We start from the raw sequence: 6,000 nt of genomic DNA on the forward strand, positions 1-6,000 counted from the left end.
ATGATCATCAGTAAAAATCCCAACTTGTTTCCCCCCCCAAAAAAAGGCAATGTAGCGTCCCATCATGACAGAGAACAACTAGTTCAAAGCACTGTTCAGTACAATATTAGTTTCGATTAGAGTGGTGCTGAAAAAGCACAGCAGTTCAGGCAGCATCCGAGGAGCAAAAGCCCAAAACGCCGATTTTATTGCTCCTGGGATGGTGCCTGAATTGCTGTGCTTTTCCAGCACCATTCTAATCTAGACTCTGGTTTCCAGCATCTGCAGTAGTTGTTTTTACCTCAGTACAATATTACACAACACAGAAATAAGATCCTTTCATGTTGCTAATACCTTAGCTTAAAATGAATATTGCAAGCTACACCATCTTAATTCATTGAAAGCAGAAAACAATTGATGGTGAAATGAAGTCAATGAATAGAACATTGGTTGGACTGCAAAATGAACAGCCAATACACTGGAGTATTTTGTAGAGTTCTGATCACCATTAAAAATGAGAGATACAGGCACTGCAGAGAGTACAAAAAAAAATTTCTAGAATGATACCATACATTTGAGATTATACCTAGAATAGCTGCAGAGGCTGGTATCCCGTCACCAAGTCACCCTTTATTTAAATGTGAACAGTACATTGACTCTGACCAGCCTGCTCAGACCCAGTCCCTAAGTTCTCTGAATCTCCTGTTAATATCTGTCAGCCAAGCCTCCCTAATTGGGGCTGTTAACCTGGCCCATACTCAACAAGATCCACTCAGCCCTTGTTCCAATCACAACATCCCTCTGCCCCACTGAGTCCAGAGATGTTGCCCTGTTCTTTTTCTTGTAGCTACTCCTGGGATGTTTACGCCCCAGGTCTGGTTCCTCTGACTCTAACACAGACACGGGTGGTGTATAATGGACTATAGCACGTCTTTTCTGCCCAGAGTGTATTGAGACAGATTCCTCTTCTTCTTCAGGCTGTATCCATTTCGGTCCTCTGAGGTTTCTGCAATGCTAGATGGAGGGGGAGAACCCACTGTTTCTGACAGCTTTTCTGCTGTTCTGAGAGGCCAGCTATGTTTTGCTCCTGCCCTGTTTGTGAGATAGCAGCTTTCATGTGATCCATATATGTTTGTTCAGGACCACCTCACCCACCTGAACTTTATATGCTTCAGGACCACACCTCACGTCAACCTCACCTTGTATCCACACTTGGCCATTTCCGTGGCTTTGACACCAAACTTCGTACCCTGGAGTAAACGGTCTCTCCCACTTAGAGGTGGCTGGATTTAACATTCTTGCTGCCATTTCACTTGCCGCCCCCCCCCCCCCTCCGGGTCCAGGAATGTCAGGTTTAACCTGGTGCAGAGTTTTCTCCCCATCAGCAACTCTGCACCAGGGGTGAGGGATGGTCCTATCATTAAATAGGCTCTGGGACAGTTTGGTATCGAGTGAATCATTAGGCTATTTCTTTACACCTGCCTTCAACATTTGGACTGCTCTTTCCACCAGACCATTGGATGATGGGTAGTATGGAGCTGTCCAAACATGCCAGATGCCATTCAACTTTAGGAAATCCCTACAGGCAATTGTCCATGACCCATACTTCTGGGAGTCTGTATCACAAACAACACTCGCAGCTTTTCAGTCATCATCCTTGAGTTTGCCAAATGAACTCTATGTATGCCTAACAACTTTGGGCATCCATAATGACCAAGAATATTGAACCCATGAAAGGACTGCCACAGTCAATGTGTAACAGAGTCCAGGGTTAACTCCACCATTCCCATGAATGTGGGACAGCAGCTGGTAGTAATTTGTTGGCATTCTGGGCAGTGCCCCACCAACACAGCTATGCTGGCATCCAATCCTGATCACCAGACATAACTTCTTGGGAAAGTTTTCATTTTGGACTCCTGCTCACCATAGTAATAGGCTAGTCCTGTCCAGTTATCTGGTTGAACTGGTCTGGAAAGGGTTCAATTCTGGTTGTGATGGTCCTTTCGTTTCCCCTATCATCACGAGTGGTTTTTGTTTTACCAAGACTGGACCTGTGCGTCCACAGCGAATACTGTCAGCAGTGACTGAAAGGGTATCCTGAAAGTTTAAAACCAGAATTGACCCTTCTAGGGGAGGTACCACCAGTGGTGTATCTGTCAGTGGGAAGTGGCTCAATGTATCTGCATTTGCTACTTGGTCTCCTGGACGATGTTCCAACTTGCAATTGTATGCACTGAAAATGAGGGCTCACCACTGAATTCAACCAGAAGTCGCTGGCCACCATGAATAGGGGGGCATTTCATCTTCAGAGAGAGTGTTTGTGGTGATGTAAATTTCATGTGAGGAATTCTTCATATGGGAAGTAGGACATTTTGTTAAGTCATGCTTTGTATGAATTTTCAATAATAATTCACCAATCCAAGGAAAGACAGATGTGGGAGTCACCCTCACTTTATTTTCCAAAAAAAGTGTAGTCCAGTCTTGTCGACTCTAGCCTAAACAGGTCACTTGATGTCACAAACAAAAACAGAAACTGTTAGAAACGTTCCACAGGTCTGGCAGCATCTGTTGAGAAATCACAGTTAATGTTTCAGGTCCAATGACCATTCCTCAGTCTGGAACACATTTTTCCCTTCTAAGGTGGACGCCTGCTTGGGAGAAACATTAAAGCACTATGTCCAAGTTCTCCAAGTGTTCTTTATTGGTCTTCCTGGTTATTTGTGCATCATCCAGATAAATAGCAACCTGGAGTAGACCTTGTAAAATGTCCATTGGAAAAAGGCACAGGCTGATGAGACTCCAAATCTTCTGGGTATTAATTGTGGCATACTTTTGGGATCGCTCATCTAATTGCAATTGCAGATACACTTGGCTCATGTTCAGCTTCTTGAAGGACAGCTACCCCACTAGTTTTGCTTACAAGTCCTCTATGCGAGAGATTAGGCATTTATGCAGCTGCAAGAAGCTATTTGCCATTTGCTTAGAATCCCCACAAAGGCAAACTGAGCCATCAGACTTCACAATTAATGACTGTCCGGTCCCAGTGCTGCCCACTCTGCAAACTGTACTGGTTTAACGATTCTTTTGTTTTCCAGCCTCAATTTCTGCCTCTACATTTGCCCTTAAGGTAAATGGCACTGGGTGATCTTACAGAATTGCTTCCTGGTTAACATGCAAGGTGGCCTTTGATAGTCCCTACTCCTTCCTGAAAAGGATCTGGATATTTAATTAGGACTTCACCCAGGTAGCCACTTTCTAATCAAACAATGTTGATTGAATCAAGGTGAACCTTTGTCAACCAATTCACCCAATCAATCTCAGGCCTGAGCCTTTGACTACAATCAGTGGTAAATGCACCAACTGCTTTTCATTGGAGACCAGAACCAAAGTTGTATCCTTATTCAGTAATGATTCCTAGTATACATTCTCAACCCAGCCAAGGTTTTGCTCAAAATAAAGGTTGGAATCCAGAGTGAACCCTGTTAAAAACTGGTTCTGCAACCACTGATGCAGCTGCGTCAGTATTGACCTTCATGAGAACCAGGTGACCAGTTACTCAGATTTTTAATTGATTCTTATTTGGATGTTGCTAAGCAATTTAACTGATCGAAAAGGTATTTAGGTGGACTTTCCACAGTATGCACTCTTCTAAATACTGGCCTATGAGTTCTCTTAGTCAAGTTTGGCCTTGTAGGACTCCTTTGCTAACTTGAATTCAAAAACGAGCAACTACAATGGCTTGCTAGCCTGGATCCTGAAGTAATTTCACTGGGCTGCAGATTAGTTGAGATTTTGATGGGGGCTGATCTAGAGTTTCTCTCTGCTCAGGATATGCCACGCATGAGGCTGTGATTGCTTATACTCACGTGGCATTCCCAAACTCAGGTTAGGGTGTGCACTTCCATTGGGATACCATGTAGCTCACATGCTCCAATTGGCATATTTTCTAATGACAAAGCCAGTTGTAGTGCCCATTTGAAGTCTAGTTGGGCTTCAGATAATAGGTGCTATTGCATGATTATGTAATTAATCCCACATACCAGTGATCTCTCAGCATCTCATTCAGATTTAATCCAAAAATCACATGCTTTTGCCAATTGTCTTAACCTCATCAAAAATCCCAATACAGATGTTCCTGGTTCTTGAAGTGCCAAATAAAACCAACAGCATTTCAGAATTAGATGAGGCTTGGGGGTCATAATATTCCTTAAATGAAGACTGTCAAATTCTTGACAGGTTTTAGTATCTGGTGCCTCACGAAAAGTTAAGCTTCTCATAACAGAAAATGCTGCAGGTCCACAAGTAAATCAGAAGGATTACTTATTGCTTTTCATCTGTCTTATCATTTGCCTGGAAAACATAAGGCATTCTTTCCACATACCGGGCTCAGTCTTTAATGACAGGACTGAAAGAGTCAAGCTTCCCAAATAAAGGAACAATAACAGAAGTGTTTACCTCAACTCAAAGATGACTGTTACATTTGAATTTTCTTCAGGAGCATTTTTTTTTCTCTTGCCACCATTAGAATAACTGCATAGAGGCTGATATCCCATCACCAAATCACCCTTTATTTACAAATGCACAGACTCTGACCAGCTAGCTCAGAGCCAGTCCCTGTGGTGAGGGGAGTCACTGAGTCTCCTGTCTATTTTTTTTTCTTTTGAGAGACACAAGGTGTACGAATCTTTAAACACTCCTTTTTCTTTCTTCTTTATATTTTTTTATATACTACCGCCTAACTGCGGTAGTGCTTATTTTTTTCCCCAGCACCCAGAGTCTCCTGTTTATTCTTTTTCTTTTTTTATTAACCCCCACACTACCGCTTAACTGCGGTAGTGCTTAACGCTTGTTTATTTATTTTTTTTTCCTTTTTTTTACTTTAGAGTCTCCTGTTTATTTTTTTTCTTTTTTTTTCTTTTTTACAAAGTGCACCAATCTTTATTCAAATTCCCACTCCTGTTTATATATTTTTTTTCCTTTTTTCCCACACTACCACCTAACTGCAGTAGTGCTTATTTTATCTCCAGAACCCATGGTGTGTGTGTGTGCAGGTGGGAGACACAGTGAAAGACACAAAGTGCACAAATCTTTATTCAATTTCCACCACCAGGAACACAGGAAAACACCCGGGTGGCCAGTGACAAACACTGCCCTCCTGTTTATATTTTTTTTTACTTTAGAGTCTCCTGTTTATTTATTTATTTTTTTTCTTAAATCCCCCACACTACCATCTAAGTGCGGTAGTGCTTATTATTTCCCCAGCATCCCTGGTGTGTGTGTGCAGGTGTGAGACACAGTGGAAGACACAAAGTGCACGAATCTTTATTCAAATTCCACCACCAGGAAGATAGGAAAACACCCGGGTGGCCAGTGACAAACACTGCCCTCCTGTTTATATATATATTTTTTTTACTTTAGAGTCTCCTGTTTATTTTTTTTTAATTATTTTAAAAAAAATTTTTTTTTTACTCCAGGGTGTTGGTCGACACCGCGTGCTCTTTCTCCAAGGACACCCGGGGACACTTTTTTTTGAATCCCTATTTATTTATTTCCCCCTTTATTTTTTAGCCCCCACACTACCACCTAAGTGCGGTAGTGCTTATTGTATCCCCAGCACCCATGGTGTGTGTGCGCAGGTGTGAGACACAGTGGAAGACACAAAGTGCACGAATCTTTATTCAATTTCCACCACCAGGAAGATAGGAAAACACCCGGGTGGCCAGTGACAAACACTGCCCTCCTGTTTATATATATTTTTTTACTTTAGAGTCTCCTGTTTATTTTTTTTTACCCCCACACTACCACCTAAGTGCGGTAGTTCTCCTGTTTATATATTTTTTTTTATATATTTTTTACTTTAGAGTCTCCTGTTTATTTTTTTTTACCCCCACACTACCACCTAAGTGCGGTAGTTCTCCTGTTTATATATTTTTTTTATATATTTTTTTCTTTATCTTTTTTTTTCTTCTTTTTTTAATTTTAACCCCCACACTACCACCTAAATGCGGTAGTGCTTATTTT

The 6,000-nt window shown here is 41.7% G+C and overlaps 1 protein-coding gene across 1 annotated transcript in view; it reads left to right on the top strand.

The window, feature by feature from the left end:
* Window positions 1-6,000, top strand: part of ldb3a (LIM domain binding 3a) — a 196,977-nt gene that overhangs the window by 176,339 nt on the left and 14,638 nt on the right. The gene's annotated exons all lie outside the window — the stretch shown is intronic.

Source organism: Chiloscyllium plagiosum, chromosome 38 (genome assembly GCF_004010195.1).
Source record: "Chiloscyllium plagiosum isolate BGI_BamShark_2017 chromosome 38, ASM401019v2, whole genome shotgun sequence".
Lineage (NCBI taxonomy): Eukaryota > Metazoa > Chordata > Chondrichthyes > Orectolobiformes > Hemiscylliidae > Chiloscyllium > Chiloscyllium plagiosum.